General features: G+C 40.7%; 1 protein-coding gene across 5 annotated transcripts in view; it reads left to right on the forward strand.

Annotated features, from left to right (window-relative positions):
* Positions 1–23,077, forward strand: part of Ntm (neurotrimin) — a 978,968-nt gene that overhangs the window by 333,399 nt on the left and 622,492 nt on the right. The gene's annotated exons all lie outside the window — the stretch shown is intronic.

Below are 23,077 nucleotides of genomic sequence, written 5' to 3' on the forward strand. Positions count from 1 at the left end.
GTCCTTTAAGTTCAAGACGATAAGGTCACTACTCTCAGAACTTCAGTGGATAGTGCAAGCAAGACAAAGGAAGACAGACATCTAAATTAAAAAGGCAGAAGTTCAATTTTCTATTTGTTTTTATATGATCTTGTAAACAGGAGACTTCAGTAGTCCAAGAAATAAACTATTCATAAATTCACTAATATTTCAACATACAAAACTCCACATTTCCTCTTATTTCTACACATTAACAATGAACTTTCACAAAAGAAGTTTAAAAAAAAATCACAATATAGGTAAATTCTCTAAAGTACAATGAATTCTAAATAATCTCAAGATGCAAATTGCCAAAAACCAAAAAGAAAATATTAATACAACAGAAAATAAAGACTCTTTAGAGCTAGAAAAAACTACTAAATTATCAAGAAACATGACAAGATTTTAAAGAATTTAAATTAATAAAATTGAGATGGGTCTCTTTCTGCCTTACAAATTGCCATAGTCAGAAAAGTTTTGACTCAACATCCTACCAGTGGGTAACCTAAAACCCTGCTGTAAGAGATGTAAGCTGAAAAGCAATTTGGCTGCACGCAATGAAGGTATTAAAATTCTAATACTAAGTATTAGAAATATTTTTGTACCTGTTGTTCCCATTTATAGGATTATCTCCTGGGGTGGCAAAAAAAATAACTAAGTAAAATATTTTTTCTGTGTGTGTGAAAGGCTATTCATTGCCGTGTTCTATAAAACAGTAAGATAGTGGAAGTAACCTAAATTCCTAGCAGTGAGAAAATGGTGCACATCTCTGTGTTTGTGAGCTCTTTATCTGCAGGATGAATCAACCCCAAATAAAAGATTCTTGCAAAAAATCGCATTTATGCTCAACACGTGTAGACATTTTTCTGGTCATTGCTCCCTGAACAATGCGGCACAGCCACCTCACATGGATTGTGCCCTGAATCAGGCTGGTGGTCAACCCAGAGATGGCTCGAGGTATAGAGGACACTGTATAAAACACTACAGTATGTCATAGATAGAACTTGAACATCCACTGATCTGGATAACTATAGAGACCCCATCAGGGGTTGAGGTAAAGATGAGACACATGATGAGGTAACTAAAATGTACATGTTTTATTTAGACATGAAAATATGTTGAAGGTCTTTTATGTCATAAAAGTGATTAGCAGCTCCTGTATATATCAAAGAATCAGACAACAAAATATTTCACTTTGGGAAAGTTTGTATTCTTGTGAGTAAAAAAAAAATTAAATCATAGCACGTGCAAATAACAGAAAATTCTGGATGATGGCACATGCTAAGAAAACTGCCTGAGATGGGAGTGGCCAGAATTGGGTTATGGAGGTGCAATTTTCAAGTGGATTGTGTTGTCTTTGCACAGAAGGTATCATTTGAGCAAATGCACAGAAGAGAGAGTGAGCTTTGTGCTGGAGCAAGGATTTTTATGAAGCAAAAGTTGGAGAAAATCCTGTTTGCAAATATGAGCATGCACACTCCATTTAAAGACAGCAAGAAAACTAATGTCTGTGGTGAGAGGAGCCGCAGAAAGGTGGAGAGGATGAGGGGAGTAGAAATAGAGTTGTATCACTGTGTTATTGTAAATAGAGACTGTGCTTTAATTTCCTAGTCACCCAGACTCGAATAATCACACAAAAACTACTAATTACAATTAATTACAACACTGTTTGACCAATGGCTCAGGCATACTCCTAAATAGCTCTTACATCTTAAACTGACCCGTTTCTATTATTTAAATTTTATCACTCTAATATGTATATATTCCATACTTTCTTCATCCATTCTTCCATTGAAGGGCATCTAGGTTGTTTCCTGGCTATTACAAACAATGCTGCTATGAACATAGTTGAACATATACTTTTATTGTATGACAGGGCATCTGGCATCTCTTGGGTATATTCCCAAGAGTGGTATTGCTGGGTCCAGGGGTAGGTTGATCCTGAATTTCCTGAGAAACCGCCATACTGCTTTCCAAAGTGGTTGCACAAGTTTGCATTCCCACCAGCAATGGATGAGTGTACCCCCTACTCCACAACCTCTCCAGCAAAGGCTATCATTGGTGTTTTTTTTATTTTAGCCATTCTGACAGGTGTAAGATGGTATCTTAGAGTACTACTCAGCAGTAAAAAACAATGACTTCTTGAATTTTGCATGCAAATGGACAGAAATAGAAAACACTATCCTGAGTGAGGTAAGCCAGACCCCAAAAGAGGAACATGGGATGTACTCACTCATATTTGGTTTCTAGCCATAAATAAAGGACATTGAGCCTATAATTCGTGATCCTAGAGAAGCTAAATAAGAAGGAAAACCCAAAGAAAAACGTATAGTCATCCTCCTGAATATTAACCTTCATCAGGCAATGAAAGGAGACAGAGACAGTGACCCACATTGGAGCACCGGACTGCAAACCCAAGGTCCAAATCAGGAGCAGAAGGAGAGAGAGCATGAGCAAGGAACTCAGGACCGTGAGGGGTGTACCCACACACTGAGACAGTGGGGATGTTCTTTCGGGAACTCACCAAGGCCAGCTGGCCTGGGTCTGAAAAAGCATGGGATAAAACTGGACTCGCTGAACATAGCAGACAGTGAGGACTGCTGAGAAGTCAAGAACAATGACACTGGGTTTTGATCCTACTGCATGTACTGGCTTTGTGGGAGCCTAGGCTGTTTGGATGTTCACCTTACTAGACCTGGAAGGAGGTGGGAGGTCCTTGGACTCCCCACAGGGCAGGGAACCCTGACTGCTCTTAGGGCTGACAAGGAAGGAGGACTTGACCAGGGGAGGGGGAGGGGAATGTGAGGCAGTGGTGGGGAAGAGACAGAAATCTTTAATAAATAAATAAAAATTAAAAATTAAATAAATAAATAAATATATTTTATCACAAGGCTCATGGTTTGTTATCTCACATCTTGCTTCTTTGGCAGCTACATGGCATCTGCCTGACTCCTTCTTTCTCCCTCTGTTCAGTTTAGTTTTCCCACCTAGCTATATTCTTACCTTCCCTAGGCCAAAGCAGCTTCTTTATTAATAAATGGCAATAAAATACATTCACTGCAATCAGAGGGGAATCCCACATCACATTATGCATGACAGGAAGCTGCTGGTGACTTCTGAGTAGAGGTGACTGGATGCCTGGAGTTTTAAAAGTCTCCCTGTAGTTGCTTTGAGATGCTAAGGTAGCAAGAATAGAAGTGAGGGGCTCTCAGAGACTAGTAGAGCTTGGTAGAAGTTGAAGTGCAGCAGGCAAAGCTTCTCTGAGGGATTTATACTCAGTCTAAACAACAGGCAGGCAGCAAGATGGAACTAGGGCTAAGGGAGTCATTTTTTTTTCCTTGTCTTCATATGAGATTTGGTCTCTTTTCTTTAACTCACTAGTCAGTGGCTCTCCGAAGGTGACATGTAGCAAGCCACAACAACTGGGAGGCTTGAGGAAAGCGCGTTCCCTAGGATCATCTCACACTCTGCACCAGAAACTTGAGTGATGGGGCCAGGCTGTCTGTGACTTAGAAAGATTTGAAGTCACTATTGCTGCACCCCAACCCTGGGTCCAAGGCTGTGTGTGTAGGAAAGTATTGAAGGCTACTCATGAGTTTCCTAGATGAGTGATTACAACCCATGTCCCACTAGCAACTCAGAAAGGACTAAAATGTCCCCTTTCTAGAATTGTCTTCTCAGCCCAACACCATGGCGGGGTGGGTGGGTGGGGGGGTTCTCATTCAGTCTTTGGATTTCTTCTTTCAAAGTCCTGCTTCTTTTTATCTGTCCCACTATGCAGTCTCTCCAAACCCAGAAATGTGAGCAGCAGAACAGCTGAGCTCACAAAATCCCAGGCTCTTCTCTTTCTAACATTTGCTCTTAATGAAGAAAATGATCTTTCAGAAGAGGGATTCTGCTGTTAGCTGTAGTGAGGACATCTTCTCAGAAACTTGTATGTTGACATTAATGTGTGTGTACATAACCACATAATGTAGATAGATGTGTTCATATGTATACACACATGTATGTCAAAAAAAGTCTCACAAGCAATTGTTCATTAGTGCAGTGAGGGGCTTCTCTTTCCTTCTTTCTCATTCTCCTCTTCCTTACTGTCCTCGTCCTGTCCTTGTCCTCCTCCTTCTCCTCCTGATTCTCTTTGTCCTCCTCATCCTTGCTTGCCTTCTCTTCCTTCTTCTCTTCCTCACCCCCCTTTTCACTCTCCTATACATTTTTCAAATATTCTTAAGCGGCTATTTTACTTAGTTGATAGAAAAACTTTTGAGAAGGGGTAAGGAAAGAAAGAATAGAGAGCAAGGAAAAATAGAGGCAAGTTCACTAGATCCTCCATGTGCTTTTGACTTCTTGGTCTGACTGAAGGGATGGATCCACTGAGCGATGCAGTAGAAGCCGAGGTTGGAAATGTAAGGCACGTTCTTAGCTATCTATATGTCCTTGAGTGTTTCTCTAAGTCCTGTTGCTGAGGCCAAGTGCTTCATTAGACCTACAAAGAGGGCTGGAAAGTGAGTCTCTTTTGGGAAATCAAGAGTGTCACACCTCACCCTGGATGGGTAATTATAAAGAAATGCAAATTTTTAGAGCGACAAAATGGAAAGCAGTTAAGCACGCCCGCTAACTAGAAAGCACACAATGCCATACACGCGAGTAGAAGCGCGAGATAAAAGATAACAAAAGAGAATTGTTCCCACTTAGCTGTGATAAAACTGTTCCTAACCATTTACTTCATTGTGCTCCTATCGGCATGATTCAGCCTACTCTGTCTCAGCTTATTCCCGGCTATTAAGCAAAGTCCAAATGTTAAATGTCTCATTAACACTTCCTGCCACTAGGAACAATTGTGTCTCCAGTGATTTCCTTAACTTCTCCAGACCAAGTCATTCTCCTCTCTCTTCTTAAATAAACAGGCTCTGTAAAACTTTCCTCTCTTCCTTTTCGCATGTTTTTACTTTCGCAGATATGCATTTTAAACTTCAAGTGGGCAAGCATTTTCTCCTTCTTTAATTAGCAAAAATTCCCTTTCCCCTTATGTTAGAACTAAATTAAATACACTATGTCACAGTGTCTCAGTCCATTGTCTGTTGATATAACTGAATGCCACAGGCTAGGTATGTGATAAAGTATGAGTATTTGTTCAGTCCATGGCTCTGGAGGATGGAAGGGTTGTACTAAAGATCAGTGGTTCTCAACCTAGAGTTGTGACCCTTTTTTCGGGGGGGGGGGAGGTCAAACAACCCTTAACAGGGATTGCATATCAGATATTTACATTATAATTCATAACAATAGCAAAATTATAGTTATGAAATAGCAACAGAAATACTTTAATAGTTGGGGTCAGCACAACATGAGGGACTATCTGAAAGGATTGCAGCAGTAGGAAAGTTGAGGACCGCTGCTCTAGAGGATGCATCTCACTCGGGCTTTGTTGCTTTCTCTGTATTTCCTAATCACTTCCCACATGTCTACATCTCCTTAACGCTACCATTTCAAAGATTATATTTTCAACATGTGAAAATTTGGGGATGACATATAAATATCTATATCACATCAGGCAATCATAAGCTTTTAGTTGTCATAGGCAAATATCCAAGAGTAAAATGGCTCTATCACATGGAAACTGTATGTATAGCTTTTGAAAAGCTGGAAAGCTTTTCCTATATAACTGTCCTGTTTTATTTTCGCTTGAGGAAAGGAATGGAAGAAGACACTAGAAGATAGAGAGGCTGCTTACAGTCGTAAATCAGCAAAATTGATACTGTGAAATGGTTGTTTTCATGAGCAAGACACAGATGTAATGTAGTTTCCATCAAAACTCCAATGCCATGCTTCATAGACATAGAAACAAGATTCTAATGTTCATGTGACAGCACAAAGGACCCTAAGTAGCCACAATCATCCTGAGCAAAAAGAACAGTTCTGAGGGTATTGCGGTACCTGACTTCAAAATATACCACCAAGCCATAGTAACAAAAATCACATGACATTATTTCAAAAATAAAAACATGCATTAGGGGGCTGAAGAGATGGCTCAGTGGTTAAGAGCATTGCCTGCTCTTCCAAAGGTCCTGAGTTCAATTCCCGGCAACCACATTGTGGCTCACAACCATCTGTAAATGAGGTCCGGTGCCCTCTTCTGGCCTGGAGACGTACACACAGACAGAATATTGTATTCATAATAAATAAATATTTAAAAAAATCATACATTAATGGGAAGGAATAGAGGACTCTAAAATACATCCTGCCATATATAAGTAGCAGTGATTGTCTCCCATCTGTTGTCTATCCCTTCACTCAGTTAATTGTTTCCTTTGCAGCGCAAAAGCGTTTTAATTTCATTCAATTTCATCTGTCAATTCCTGGCTTCATTTCCAGAGAGACAAGAGTCCTTTGGAGAAACTCCTCGTCTTGGCTTATTTGCTGAGAGTTTTCTGCTAACCATTTCAGATTTCCGGGTCTTACAAGGAAGTCATCGATCCATTTTGAATGGTATTAGTTTTGTACCGGATGAGAGAGGGAATCTAATTTTTTTCTTCTACACGTGATTATCCAGTTTTCCCAGCACTATTTGTGGAAGAGGCTGTCTTTCCTCCAACATATTTTTTGTATCTTTGTAAAATGGTGGGTGGCTGTAATTTTGTGAGTTTATTTTTGGGAATTCTATTCTCCTCTTTTAATCTATGTTTCTGTGTTTGAAATAATACCTTATGGTCTTTGTTCCTATGGATCTGTGGTATAGTTTGAAGTCAAGTATTGTGTGTATATTCACCATTTTCACAATATTGATTTTGCTAATCTATGCATGCAAGTAATTTATCTTTTTTCTAGTATCTTCTTTCATCTATTTCTTTGGGTTTTTAATTCTTGTCTTGTAAAGATCTTTGTGTTTCTTGTATTTATTTCCGGGTATTTTTAAAAAAGCTTTTGTGCAGGGTTGTTTTGTTGATTTCTTCTCAGCGAATTCATTATTGGTTCATAAGCCAAAGCCATATGCTGATTTTTGTGCATTAAACGTGTGTCCTGCTACTTTTCTCAAATAGTTGATGAGTTTTAAGTATTTTCTGGTGCCCACTTTTCCCGGGAAGGAGGAAGAGCTCCTTGAGCGTGCCCCAGCTCTCGGGTCCTGGTCTCCATCTTAGGTGCATAGTCAGCATTAACGTGCATTCTGTGAGCAAGAGATTAACTTAAAGTGTGTTGTGTCCAAAGGAGTACCACTCATATTCGGCTACCATGGGTAGTTATTGTTTCTCTGTCCACCTATCATATTTTAGGTAATAGGAGATATGTGGAAAATAAAAAATTGCCATAAATATTTTGCTATTTACTTATAAGAAAAACCCTGGGCCTGGAAAGATGGCTCAGCAGGTAGGAGCACTTGCTGATCTTTCAGAAGACTTTGGTTCAATTCCCAGCCCTCATGTGGTGACTTCTGACCTCCAAGGACTACTACAGACACTTGGTACACATATATATACTCATCTACACACTCAAAAAATAAAATAAATATTTTTAAATGAGAAAAAAAATTCTGGTGCAATCATGAGTATTGTACCTTCTAGAGAAAGGGAGAATTTTACTTCTTTTATTTCTACTGCATCTCTCCTGGTTACTAAAGAGTACACAGCTGACAACTTGGCCAAAAGAGTAAAATGGTCTCAGTTGTGTTCTAAATGTGGTCTATTTTAGATAAATTTCAATGGACGGTTGAGAAGAATATGTGGATCAGATGTTCTACAGACATCTGAGTTCATTTGCTCTATAATGTCCTTTATCTCCTATGTTTTGGAGGGCAAGATATAGGTGACTTGTTTATTGCCAAGGGAGGTATACTAAAATCAAACACTCTTTTAGGTTTCTCTCCAAGTACTCTTACAGACACACCCAAAGGCTCTAAACATTTCTCAATTCAAATAATAACATAAATCCAGCCCTTAGCAATTGCAACTTGATATTATACCACATCATTTTGAAATCATAATATTGCACCCCTTGTCCATCTCATGGCCATATAATGCAAAACATCCAAGTTTAGCCTCAAATGTCTCTACCATTTTAAAGAGTCACAGCAGCATTCCAAAGTCAAAATTCTCTTCTGAGATTCAAGATATTCTCGAACTGGATATATGGTTACTATCTCTTGCATCTTTGTGTTCCAAGGCTCTTTCCTTTGTTTCAGAAGTGTGGTCAGGCATGGCTTCAAGACAGCCAATAGTCAGGGAGACAATCTTTCTGTAAGTCTATGTCATACCATCATGCTAATTCCACTGAGCAGGGCACAGGCATTCCTACTCTTCTGGAAATAAAATAAGGATTACATCTTTGGATAACATATTTTAAACTGACTTCCAGGATATCCTGAAACCTTGCTTGAGAATGTCCTAGTGTTAGAATGTCCCATATTGAAAGAGTCTGTGACATAGCCATTTGAGGTTATTGTTGAGAAGAACCTTTAAGTAGACCCAAAATAGTTGTCTGAAAATTCTTTATATATTCTAAGTTCTTTGCTATAAGTATGATCTCAAATCTTTTCCAATCTGTAACTTATATTGTATTCCTCTATCAGAGACCCTCAGAGGACAGATATTTTTAATTTGTGAGTTGTTCTGTATAGATTGTGCTCTGTTTATGTCGTAGCTGAGAAATGATTGACTAACTTAAGGTCATGAAAGTTTTCTCCTATACTTTTTGGAAAGTTTCATGTTTAGACACTGATCCATTTTGAATAGATTGTTCTATGTACCACAAAGCATGGACTTCCAGTCTTGTTTTTAACATGGCTATACCCATTGTTCCAGGAGTAGTTATACACTAGTCTATATTTTCTCCACTGAATTGCTTTGCCACCTCTGTAAGAAATCAAGTGTCCTTGGGAGTGCAGGTTAATTGCTGGATTCCATTTTGTTCCATTGATAGTTTTAAATTAGTGTTTCCACTATTGATTACTGTAGCTTTAAGTCTTCAAGCTAGATAGTGTTCGGTCTCCAATTTGTTTTCTTTTTCAAAGTTGTTTTGATTACGCTCAGCCTTTTGCATTTCCATGTGGACTCTAAAATCAACTTGTCAATTTCTACTTAAGGAATCTACTGATATTTGCAGTGAGATTGTATTGAATTCATGGATTAATTTGAAGGAAATGACATTTTAACAGTATCAAGTCTCATGACTGATTATATTAGTGTCTCTGTTTATTTAGCTCTCCTTTAATATCTGTCAGTATTATTCTGTCATGCCTAATGTACAGGCTCTGGATAATCTTTGTTGTATTTACCTCTAAGTATTTACATTTGCGGTGCCTTTAAAAATTATATATATGATATTAAATGGAATATATATATTTGATATTAAAATGGAATTACATCATTTTCTCCTCCTCTCCCTCTCTCTTACCCCTTCCATAGTTTCTCTGCATCCCTACTCTCTTTCAGATTCATGGCATCTTTTTCTTTAATTGTTTTTACACATACACACACATGTGTATTCCTAGATATACGAATGTAACCTGTTCAGACTACATAATGTTTCTTGTATGTTTTCAGGGTTGACAGGCCAACCATGCTCTTCCCCAGAGAATACTATTGCTCCTGCTTGCAGAATGTCTTAGTTGCCCATAGCTCTTTGTCTAAGGCTGAGGCCTCTTGAGCCCTTCCCCTGTGGCCCCCTCTCCCCGTGTTAGCAAGTCTATTTCAGTCGCTCTTATTCAGGTTTTTGGCAACCATGTTGGTGAGACTTGAAGGGTATAATTTCTCTGATATTTCTAAGAGACGCAATCACTCGGTGAACTTCCTGCAATCTTTCCACCCTCCTCTTCTGCAATGACCCTTGGGTAAGGGTTGTATTGAGGATGTGCCAGTCGGACCTGGGTTTCATAACTCTTGATTTTGATCACTGTGCTTTTTTATGGATAGGTTTCCAGTTCATGCTGGATTTCCCTCTTGTCAGGTAGGATTTCAATGCAATTATAGAATGCTTGGTGACTACTAAGGTATGTATGCCATTATTGTATTTAGGATTATGTCATTCTGATCATTATACTTCATAGGCATCATATCTGCGTAGGACTACTGATTTCTTTCTTCCCATTGAAACTTATATGAAGCATTATTTTGCCATGAAAGCTAGTTTTCAGGAAGGAGGCTTTCCAGTAAGATCCAAGTCAGGTCCTCTGTGTTTTGTGCCTGAAGTGTGTGGTGTCTTCAGCAATAAAGACTTACCTTCCATTTCTGAGGTAACCAAGGGCAATGGTGATAGCCTTTCTTAGAGGTATTTCTTTTTCCTTGCTCATCTTCTCCCTCCTTCCGCTCCTCATTGGGACCTTGGGAGCTCAGTCCAGTGCTCCAGTGTGGGTCTCTGTCTCTATCTCCATCCATCACCAGATGAAGGTTCTATGGTGATATGCAAGATATTCGTCAGTATTGCTATAGGATAGGGTCGTTTCAGGTTCCCTATCCTCATCTGCCCAAGGAACTAACTGGGGATATCGCCTTGGGCTCCTGGGAGCCACTCTAGGTTCAAGTCTCTTGCCAGCCCTAAGGTGGCTCCCTTAACTAAGAATTGTGCTTCCGTGCTCCCCTATCCAGCCTTCCTTTATCCCAATCATCCTGTTTCCCCAAGTTCCCCCCATCCTCCCCTTCTCACTTTCATGAGGGGTGTACCCACCCACTGAGACAGTGGGGCTGATCTATTGGGAGCTCACCAAGGCCAGCTGGACTGTGACTTAAAAAGCATGGGATAAAACCGGACTCTCTGAACATGGCGAACAATGAGGGCTGATGAGAAGCCAAGGACAATGGCACGGGGTTTTGATCCTACGTAATGTGCTGGCTTTGTGGGAGCCTAGCCAGTTTGGATGTTAACCTTCCTAGACATGGACGGAGGGACCTTGGACTTTCCACAGGGCAGGGAACCCTGACTGCTCTTTGGACTGGAGAGGGAGGGGGAGAGGAGTGGGAGGAGGGAGAGAAGGGTGGGAGGAGGGGGAAGGAAATGGGAGGCTGGGAGGGGGGGGAAACTTTTTTTTCCCTTTTCTCAATAAAAAAAAAATATAAAAAAAGGTATTTCTTTTTATTTATTCGTTTCAATTTCAATTGTTCATTGGTTTTATAAAGTATCTCAATTTATTTTTGGATGCAATCTTTGGTGGTATAATGATATTGTGGACATAGTTTTAATAGGTCTTTGCTTTTTTAAAAAAAATACCTAAGTTACATATTCTTTGAGCTTTTCAGTTGTGTGTACAATATATCTTGACCAAATCCACCTCTACTCTTTCCAACTTCTTCATCTCCTTCCAGGAACCCCCCCCCCCTACTTCATATTACCTATTTTTATTTTTTTAGTAACTCGCTGAGTTTAGTTAATGCTGCCTGTATATGTATAGACAATGGACTCTTCACTGGAGCATGGACTTCCTACAGGAGGCCACTCCACTCTCCCTCTCTAGGTAGCCATAGACTGCCAGTGGTTCTCAGCCAGGGTGAGGCTTCATTTGAGCTCTACCCCATCTATGCTGGATTGTTGGCTGGCTTAAAATTATGCAGGTTTTATGCAAACAGTTATTGCTGCTGTAAGGTCTTGAGTACAATGGGATCTGTCATGTCAATAAGACACCATTCCACTCAAGTCTCCTCTGACCTGTTTTTTAAAAATATATTCCAACAGATATTCTAAAAAGGTAATGATGTAATATGGCGATTGTTCCTTCTTCATTTATTGCATTATCTAGGACTTCCAGGAAGATATGGAGTAGAAGATATCTAAGGGATTCTAGCCTGGAACCCACATGGAAGGCTTTAGCCTTTTGTTTCTGAGCTGATAGCTCTGGAGTTCTCACAGCTGCTTCATCACTGATGTCTAATTTGCCGAGAGTTCTTCGCTGTTGTGTTGTTTTTAAATCAAAAATAGATTTTAGAGTTTGCCAAACGGTTTCTTCTTTCTCTTTTGAGATAATTGTAGTCTTTTCTCATTTAGTTGGTTAGCAGTGTGTATCACATTGATTAGTTTTTTTAATGTCCAAATAAACTTGTATTTCTGAGTTAAAATTTACATGACCTTATTGTATCCTTATTATACTCTGCTTTATTCAGTTTATTGAAATTATGTTTGGGACATAAACATCTGTGTTCATTAGGGATAGTATTCTATAATTTTATTTACTTGCCATTTCTTTTTACTGATTTGTCATCCAGGCAATGTTGACCTTATAGCATAAATTGGGAATTATTCCTTCCTTTTCAATTTTCCAAAGTGTTTATGGACAATTGATTGCATCTCTTCCTTCAGTATTTGGTAGAATTTACCATGAAGCCAATCGAGCCATCATGCTTTTTTGTGGGGGGGTTTTACTTACAAATTCAATTGCTTTCCGAGCTTGCTTTCTAGGATCTGTTAGGTAAGATGAGAACAATATTTAGTGTCATGGCTCACTGCTGACAAAGACACCCACAAGGACCCTGTTCACTATCTCATGAATTATTAGGGTTTCCTGTCTGTCTGTTCAGAAGAGGCATGCTGCTGGCTGTGTATGAATGCTGGGAACTGGTCCCTCTTCTGGCAAGTTCCTTGCCCAGCTTCCAGATGCTTCATCTCACACATGCTGATCAGGGCTCTGGGGAATACTCATATTTCTGGAGTTCTATTCTGAGAACTCTAATTACTGATCTCTCTCTCTCTCTCTCTCTCTCTCTCTCTCTCTCTCTCTCTCTCTCTCTCTCTGTCTGTCTCTGCATTCTCTGCCATTAATCTCTGGGTCTTTCCAGGCTATGTCCAATGCACCCCTCCCTGAAGAAGGCCTAGACTTTTCATTCCAAGAAGTTAGTTGGTACAGATCTAAAACTAATGTAATTTGTTTTTCATTTTCAAAGGAATGTTATATTCATTGCCAAGTTGCTAGTGTCAATACCAGGTTGGTATTGTCTCAGTTGTGATTTTGTACATATTTAAGGTAAAAATATAGTCTGGTCTCCTCTCTACTCTTTCATTTTGGGCAAAAACACAAGTCCATCATTTGCTTTTGAATCCAGTGGGATTTTATGTGAAATCATTGTCCAAGGACAGCTGTTCTGGTTCTGTCTGTCCAAGGACATTCAACCAGAGGAAAAGAGACAGCACTCCTAGCGACCACAGCAATGAGGTCTTGGATGAAAGCATTTAAGGAAGAACTCTCTTGACAGAAGCAGAAGATGCTGTCAACCTTACAGGTTTCCAATGGCGGAAGGTGACATGCCACTGGAGGGCCAAGTTAGAGAAATGATGGGTTTCTGCATGGCCTTCTGGGTGCTATGGGAATGTGCCAACAAGCCATTCAAGCCTGTGATTCTGAGATAACCATGCCGCCTATTTTCTAAGTGTGGAAACATTTATGGAGGCCAAGGGGACCCTATTTATTTTAAGTGTCCTGTTGTGTTCCATCAATGCTAATGGGGGTTGAGAAGCCAAATCATCACACATTATATCCACTGGGAAATTCACTCTCCAGGATCTGAGTGGAAAAGTAACAACAGCTTCAACTTTAGGCAAAACTCGCAAGGGTGCAAGTTGCAGATAATTGGAAATTGCTTTGGTCTGGCTGTGCGCAGATGGTGGACTTCCGTTGTTACTAGGTGTGTTCTCACAGCAGGCTCATGTTTACCATGCACACATTTTTACTATAAACTGCTTTAAAAACCTATGTGGGAGGAAATCCATCCCACTATGTGTCAGGGGGTACCTCCTTAGAGCATAGAAGCCCCATTGCCCAGGAAAATTGAATGATAGACTATAGATACTGTTGCTTCAGTTGCTGCTTTTCTAGGCTGTGGAAAAGTTAACCACGATGTGTTTCCGCTCTGCCAGAGAATGTACTAGGCGTCTGAAGGAAGTTACCCATTTAATGTTCATAACCCACATGTGCCGCAAGCTCTCCATGATTTGCAAATCACATTAAGTGAAGGTTGCGAGGTCATGTGCCTTGTTGACATGTGTTTATCTTCAAATCCCAGAACCTTTAAAAACATATTTCCTTGTTAATTCTTTGAGATTGTATGCATGCTTACAGTGTATGTTGACCAAGCTCATCCTGTTCCTCCTCTTCACTCCTCTGAGATCCACCCTCACCTTCTTATTCCCTCCAAACTCTGTATCCTCATTATTTTGCTTGTTAATTTTCATTTACTTATAATTCATAAAGTTCAATAGTATTGCCTATATATCAATGCATATGAAACCTCCACTAGAGTGTGGTCACGTACCAGAGGCCAAACCTTCAAAGAAAACTGACTCTGCCTTCCCCAGAGGCCATCAACTGTCATTAGCTTCTGAACTAGGGTACAGGCTCATGAACCCTCCCTCTTCCATGATGTAATATTTATTGGCTTGAGCTTGCACAAGCCTTATGTGAAGGCAACCATGGTTTCTGTGAGGTCATGAGTACCAGGTTCCATCATGTCCAGAATACATTGTTTTACTCTGATCTTCCCTGCACATCTGGTCCTTACAAGTCTTCCCCTTTTCCACAATGGTTTCTGAGCCTTAGGGAAAAAGGAGTGTCGTCTTGGCTACTATCAGGTAAGTGAACTCTATTTTGTCCATGGTTCACACATGACAGTGGTTGACACTGTGGAGTGTAAAATATTCTGCCTAAGTTTATTTTCCCCTTCTAGACCATGTCCACAAAATTGTGTCTAAATTACTTAACCTCACTTTCCTTCAGTTACCTTACTGATCACAATGAAGGCTGATACAGCACCCTTGTGGCATTCTGCTACCCTGTATAATAGCTTCCTCCTCATCCTGCTTTAATGACTGCCCAAATCAAGGTAACTGTTTTATGGGTGCAGTATTGATACAGGTAGAGTATTTAATGTAAAATGTTTGAGATTAAAAGATTTCACATTTTGAACACATTCATATTTAGGAATATTTGCAAGAACTTCCTCATTTGGTCCTCTTCAATCTAGAAGTCACAAATCCCAGAAGGTTCCAAACCCAAAAGAATCGGAGTACTGCTTTTACTTGGGTTTTGAATGACCCCCAAAGGCTCATATGCAAAGGTTTTGGGCCCTTGTGTTATGCTATTGGGACTTGATGAGGTGAGGTCTACTGAGAAGACCCGGCCTCTGGGGCAGGGCTCTAAGTGGACTATGAGACTCCAGCCCTCTCTTCCTAGTCTCTCCTTTACTTCCTGGGCCATAAATGTGGTGTTTTCTCTTCCACAAGTTCCTACTGTGATGTTCTGCCTCACCACAGATACAAATCAACCAAGACAGCAGGTCATGAATTTAAAAATCCAGATCTGTGAGGTAACATAGACGTTTACCCTCTATAAGTTGATTAAATCAGGCATTAGTTACAGTAACATGAATGTGATAAACATAAACATGATATTAATAAATTACAGAGCTTTTCAGATTTCCAGATTAAGTACGTTTAACCTAAAATTGAAGTCAGGAGATTATAGGATTTTTCTTCTCGACATACTGGGACACTACCCGAGTGCTCTCAGGTTTCCTTTTAGTATAGTGTCTTTTGCATCAAGATGACATGGAACCAATTTCTGACTTATCCAGAAGGTCTACAAACTACCTAAACTTTCAGAGATAATTTTCTCTTCTATGACTGAGAGGTAAAAAAAAATGCATCCTTCCATTAGTTTCTTTTGTGAATGTAAAATATGAAACTGTTTGTTATGGACGTAATACATTGCCAAGTGTTATGTGTTTAATAGGTATTAAATATGCCTAATGTCTATGAACACTGACTTTGGAGTCAATATTGTTTACATATGAGACCCGCCTCCTCTCATCAAGATGCATAATATATATGATGTTGTTTGAGTCACATGACTTTTCTGAATCTTAGCCCAACTTTTAATATGCACATTAAGAATTGTACTCCTAACCGGGCGATGGTGGCACACGCCTTTTATTCCAGCACTCAGGAGGCAGAAGCAAGTGGATCTCTGTGAGTTTGAGCCCAGCCTGTTCTACAAGTGCTAATTCCAGGACAGGTTCCAAAGCTACAGTGAAACCCTGCCTCAAAAAAACAAAAACAGTACTCCTTATCTCTTAGGGCTGTTGCAAAGATTAAATAAATAATGCATATAAAGTGCCAAGCACAATACCTGGAATGTAGTGCTCATAAACTATAGCAGATACAAAGACTAATTCAGTTATTCTCCCTATTATTCTTTCATTCATCCGATTGCCACTATTTCAATGCCAGCATGTGCTTGAATATTGTTCTTCGAGACTCTGTACACATAATCCAGCTCACTGCATTGTAGGGGCGGGGATCTCCTGTGTCTCTAGATTCTTTCTCTTGAAAACCACACTGAGTAAGAATGAACTATTTGTGTACGAGGCGGCTACGACGAGGAGAACTTAGCTGCGGTTCCCTTCACACAGACTTGTACCTAGACAGCACAATTGAAGGTCATGCTTAGAGCACAGTGATAATTGGAACTGTGTGTTAATTTATTATAGAAATGTTCCCATCTCAAGATCCTAGGTGATCACTATAAAGTGTGCAAGAGAAACATGATGACAGTCCAAGGCCGGCTAAGCGGTTCTGCCTCTCCCATGATGTTCTGGCCTGAAATTCCAGCTCCTCTCTCATTGCTATTACATTAACAGAAGATATATAATATCTGTCTAATATCTCTAATTTTCCCAGTGAAGAAGTGGTGACCCAGAAAAGTTAAATGAAATATCTGAAGTCTCATATTTGACTAATGGACGGGAAGGAATCAGATTTTAACACTTAGACAATAATTTTGTTATTGCTTTCTTAAAATTCCAACGCTTAGTATATTGTTATCAGTTCTTAATTTCTTCGGAGAGGTTAAGGGTCTTGTCATGTAGGTCATGGGGCCTTTTAGTGGCTGATCGGAGACTGAGATCCAGTCCTACTGACCCTCGTTCTGCTGCTCCCCCCCCCTCAGTGCACAGCAGCATTGGGAAAATCCTGTCTTCATAACGGAGACTCTGAAAGTTATGTAGCATTATCTTCTACCATTCACACCACCCAGTGGTGTTTTAAGCTTGTTTGCCATGGCAACCATCAACATATTTAGCTGCTCAGTGCAGGGTTGGAACAGCAACTGCAGCTTTGCTATTGTTCCTGGCAATGAAGAGGAAAGTGCAGAGCCAAAGACCAGTTACCACTGATCCTCTGCTCACAGTGATGGAGATGGCACAGCTGCTGGACCAGAATTCAGCCTTCTTGGTGTATGTGAAACAGACAGAGAATAAAAGCAGGGATGACAATGGTAGATTCTGACGTCACTTTGAGCTCCCTTTGCTCATGGCCTTCTCCATTCTTTCTGTTTTTTCTTTCTTCTCTACACAAAGAACAACAGGCTGCAATGAAGCAAACACATTTACACCACCACATTCCAAACCTCTAAGAGACTAACACTGGACTTTGTAGAGACATAAGGATACATCTGAATGGTTTGCTTATTTCACCCCTTATCCTTTATATGACTTGCCTTCTATTAATGTCTTCAGCAAAGAAGTGTATACATGGTGGGGTGGGGCTTTGAGAATGTTTGTTATATCTGCTTATATGGAGCTTTAAAAGGGGGTTGCTCTTGCTTGACCCCAAGGGAGCCAAGCTTAGCAGGGGAAGTAGGAAGAAGCTGTCTGATCGTAGCGGACAGCAAGAAGGCCTGAGAGCTAAAGCAATTACTTGGAACCCAAATAAAGAATTCATGGTCATGTGACATTTCAAAAATAATTTCCTCTTTATAAGACAGTGCATGTTTTCCAAAGTCCCTTTAAAATAATCCTGGGAGAGATGGAGTGTACAATATCTATATCATGGATTATAAACTAATACAGTAATTAGGTGCTGAGTGGACAAGGTGTGTGTGTGTGTGTGTGTGTGTGTGTGTGTGTGTGTGTTTGCGTGTGTGGCAGGTATCTGGGCCATGCTCTTCTTCTCCTGTCCAGATGTTGCGCCAGCTGCAGGGCGATGAGGGAGCCTGTGGACCTCACCGTCTCTACTTATCTGGTACATAGCTGGAGGCTTCTGTCTTTGGCTGCCCATCTGGCTTCTGGCACCAGGAAGTAAAATTATTATTTCTTTTCCAAACGAAAGGCTTTGGATCACAGCTGTTAATTACCAGATGATTATTAAGAACATATATTGCCTACTGAGGTTTGAGGAGACAGTTCATTCGTGCTGTCTGGTCTACTCTGGTGGCTCACAGCATCAACCCATACACATGCTTTCTCTCAGAACAAACCGTGGCTTTACTGCACGTGCAGCCACATGCAATCGAGAAAAGTACTGAAGATGCTTAAAGTCATCAAGACAGTCCCTGAGTTTTCCTATCTTAGCCCAGTGCTGGGCTCAGATTGCATCAATTTGGGAACCTTTCAAACACCTGCAGCCCCTCTGATGGTGCCGACTAGACCTGCACACCAATAATGACCAGAAAGAACGGAAGAAAAAAAAGAACCAGCAGAAGGGCACTAATAAATTATAGATCGCAGCTGCATGCTGGGTTGCTGGAACTCAGATGAGGGACAGATGGAGGCTGCCTGGACAGCCCAGCCTGGGGGTGGAGAGAGCAGGCTTGGAGAAGCTGACACTTCGCAAGACAGAGGAAATCCCTGGAAATTACAGTTGGACAAGAAAATAAGAAGGCTTGGGGCTTAAACAGTGTGTTGGAAGAGGGAGGAGGACTCTGATGGTCCTCAAATGTAGCACAGGCTATCTCATTCTGAGCTCCCAGTCGAGTGAACATGCCAATTCACAAGCCAAAAAGGACATCAAATAAGTGTTGACGTCACATACTTGACAAATATTGAGTCTGCATCACGGTGTTTGTCAGATGCTGCAACAATAGACACCATTGGCAAACCAAATCTCTGCCTTTGCTGAATTTCTATTTCAGCAGGGTGAGCCAGACAGTAAAACATTCAAGGTTTTAGAATGTGTGCAATATTGTACACAGTCACATAGAGGAAAAGTAAATGAGCATAGACTCAACTTGATGGAGGTGAGCTTGGGTGCCCGTAATAGGATCCGGGAAGGCTACGGATATGGAGTGACTTGGAGGGATGTCCCAGGCAGAGGATGTGGCTTCTAATAAAGGTTTCACGGCAGAAGCAAACCTTGCACATTTTAGAAACCCCAAAGAAGTCAGTGCTGAGGGTAGTAAGAGACGAAGACAGTGCAAGGGCACAGGGAGTAAGGGCAGAGAACAGAAAGGGTCCTTGAAGGTCATTGGAAAACTTCTTATCTCCTCAGGTCTGGAGCATGCTAGGTGCATAATTTTCCTGAGCATCTCTGTCCAGCTCTCTTTTCACGTTTTATTTTAATACAGGACCTCAATAAGTAGTGTAGGATAGCTCTGGATTTGCTCACTAGCCCTCAAAGGCCCTGAACTCATGATCCTTCTCTTGGAACCTCTTGGGTAGCTAGGATTACAGGCCTGCCTAATATTTTTCCTGTTAGAAATGAGAGGGGAATGAATCTCTTAGGTGCTATCAAGGTGAAACAAAATAAAACAAAAACTACCTAATCCTATTGTGACAAGATGTTGCTGGTCTCTGTGATGTGTCAGCATCGCTTGGAGAGCTGTTGAGGGGGACATCATTGCTCACCAGCCTGGGTCAGGGATGGAGCATCCGCCCTATTAATCTGTCTCTGGAGCTACTGCCTATGGTCTTGAAGAGCTCATTCTAAGAACTGAACCAAATTGTTTATTGAGGCATTGCTCACAATAGGCGAGAGATGGAGCCAACCTAACTGGCCACAGGTGGATGAATGAACAGGGACACTGTGTTCATACGCACAGTAGGGTGTGTTATTCATCCACTAACCGTGAAAGCCCATCCTCTGCAGCAACATGGATACAACTCAATAACATGAAGTTAATTCAAATAAAAATTGACAAACTTTGTCCTTGTATGTAGAAGCTCAAAATGGATCTCCAAGATGAAGAGGTTTTTCCAGAAGCTGGAAATGATGTAAAGGAGGAAGGAGTAGAGATGATGTGCTTATTGGGTTCTGAGGTGCAGGTGGCTGGGATGGGCGGCTTTATAGTGTTCTCTGCAGTACAATAGAGTAACTGTGGTCAGGAGTGAGGCTAATAAGGTAATGTAACTAATAAGGTAAAGAAATGATGTGTGTTTGTGGCAACTGGTATACAAATTACACTAACTGAATTTTTAAACGTTGTATGCACGTATTAAAATGTCACACTCTGTCCCAGAAGTATGCATGCAATATTACTATGTCAAGTGAAAATAAAGAACATGTTTCAAAGAAGGTTTCTTATAACAGAAATAAGAGAAGAGGTGAAGAATAGGGTGCTTGAGATTCCTGTTCAGAGGGGTAGTCTGATTCTAGGCTGTGACAAGAGAGTCATTCAAGGGGGGAAAGGGTTCCATAGCAAAGGAGGAGGGTGTTGTGTTTTTACTTCATTCTGCATGCTGCTGGAGAATGTGGGGTGGTTTTGGGGGATACAGAGCTGTATAAAACCTTTATATATACACTTACCCTCTGAGTGTACCCTCTGGAGACCTTCTATATGTTGGGGTAAGTCCTAGTCTTTCTGCTATACTTTTTCAAATTTCCCACTTTTCTATTATGTTTAAAGCAAAGGGAAGGTCTCTCAAGTTAGTGTCACCCATTGGTCTTCCCTGATGTTCATCTGTCTTTTGTCTCCTGGCACCTCCTCCTGTTTTTGGACATGTGTCTTCTTCTGTCATTGCAGGACACTTGATCTTTTCTAGGTTGATCAGTCCTGGACCAAGGTTGCTGTGAGGGACAGGATTTTACTGCAGGCTTGTTGAGTTTGAATATAATGTAACAGTACAGAAAACAACTTAAAGAGGAGCTACCAAACATCACAGCACTAAAGACTCCTCAGCCATCCCTGTCATTGAGACTGGGCAGTTTCTGCTTGGCTATTACCCCCTCAAGCTTCAGCCTGACCCTTTGTAACCAGGATGATTTCTCTCTCCTAAGAATCTCCACCCAAGTGCTATTGAAGCTGATTCTGTCTTCAGCCTGTCAGACCAGCTCCAGAATCCCTCTTCCATTTGTCTGCAGAGCAGCTTGGCCTTGTGCTCCCTCCATTGTCTTCCCCCAGACTGTGCCTTTGCATTTTACTATGGGTGTTTCTCCTAGGAAAGCAAAACTTCTTTCAGCAAAACCAAAGCTTATGTTCCCTCAGGACATCTGCTTTCCAAAGCAGTCAATTTATATGGGAGTGATTTTTCTTCCTTTTTCTAAGTACACATGAGGTAGCAAGGTCAGACATGTCTTAAGTATATCTTTAAAGGGTGTGGGAACTGAAATCAAAGTAGGAAAATAAGGTAAAGTCAGCCCACTGAACAGATGGCTTTATGTTCCAACAGTTGCGGGAAGACAGCTACAAATTTGGCTTGTCCTCAACTTCATCAAAAAGGGGGTACTAAGCTATGGGGGGCTGTTTATGTGTTAGTACGATCAGCTTACTGCAGCAGAAGTTCTTGCTAATTAGGTGAGTTAGAGGGGGAAACTTATAAACATGGTTGTGGGTAGACTAAGTACGACAGAAAACGGACCTCCCCTGCAAGGTTACTGTTCAAAGGAAGAATATTTTAGATAATAAACACTTAAAGTAGATTATAGAATGGAATCAGAGACACAGAATGTCTTAGTTTACTTTCTAATGCTGTGATAAACATCCAGAACAAAAGCAACTTGGGGGAGAAATGTAAGCTTACAGCTTGTAGTCCACCATTAAGGGAAGTCAGGGCAGGAACTGAAGGCAGGAACGTGGGGGCAGGAACTGAAGAAGGACCATGGAGACCATGGAGGAACGAGGCTCTGTTGTTGTGTTGTTGTTGTTTCTTTGTTGTCACCCAGCTCCCAAATCAATCACATGGAGACTTCTTTCTTATAAATGCTCAGCCTTAGCTTGACTTGTTTCTAGCCAGCTTTTAAACTTAAATTACCCTCTCTATCTTTGCCTCTGGTTTTTGTCATTCTGTATTTTTGTAGACCTTTCTTTACTGCTTGCTACGTGACTTGCTGTGTAGCTGGGTGGCTGGCCCCTGATGTCCTCCTCTCCTTCTCCTTTTCTTGATCCCTAATTTCTCCTCCTTTTTATTCTCTCTGCATGCCAGCCCTTCTATCCTTTCTCCTTCCTTGCTTTCAGCTCTTTATTAGACCAATCAGGTGTTTTAGAGAGGCAAAGCAACACAGCTTCACAGAGCCAAATAAATGAATCATAAAAGAATGCAGCACATCTTTGCATCATTAAAACAAATGTTCCACAGCATAAATGAATGTAAGACATCTTAAAATAATATTCTACCACACTGCTTTCTAGCTAACTCTCCATGGCCTGCTCACTTTTCTCTCTTTTATTAATTACCCAAGACCACCTGCTCTGGAGTAAGTAGCCCAGCCCACAGTGGATAGAGCACTTACTTCCACATTGACCATTCATTAAGACAAGACTCGTAAGAGTTGCTCACAGGCAATCTGATGGAGACAGTTCCTCAATTGAAGTTTCCTTCTCCCAAATGACTCAACTTGTGTCAAGTTAGTAAAGAAAGAGAGAGAGGGGAGAAAGAAAGAAAGAAAGAAAGAAAGAAAGAAAGAAAGAAAGAAAGAAAGAAAGAAAGAAAGAAAGAAAGAAAGGGAAGAAGGAAGGAAAGGAAGAAAGGAAGGAAGAAAACCTAACAAGCACACTGACATTGAGTTGAGCCTCATGCAGAAATCTAGATGGGACTGATATTGTTCAGGTGCATCCTCCTTATACGCTTGCTGAACTCATAGGCAAATCTCTGCTACCAAGCTGAAAATTTCCTTAGTCTTTTTCATTTCTCAATGTGCTAGCAATGGAAGTCTACTGCTTAGAGAGGGCACAACACCCCTCATTGTGTCTGGACTGTAGGCGTGTATATGTGTTGATTTCTAAAATAAAGTTCATGAGGGTAGGAATTAGATCTTAAGCCTTATTGTCTCAAGTGGAGTAGACTAGCAAGTCCAGCAATCACTGGACTCTCTTTGGGCAGACATTAGTGCAGCAGAGTGTTGGATAAGGCACCACAGGCATGGGCAAGAGTGTGCAATGATAAAA

The sequence above is a fragment of the Microtus pennsylvanicus genome, chromosome 3 (genome assembly GCF_037038515.1).
Source record: "Microtus pennsylvanicus isolate mMicPen1 chromosome 3, mMicPen1.hap1, whole genome shotgun sequence".
Classification (NCBI taxonomy): Eukaryota; Metazoa; Chordata; class Mammalia; order Rodentia; family Cricetidae; genus Microtus; species Microtus pennsylvanicus.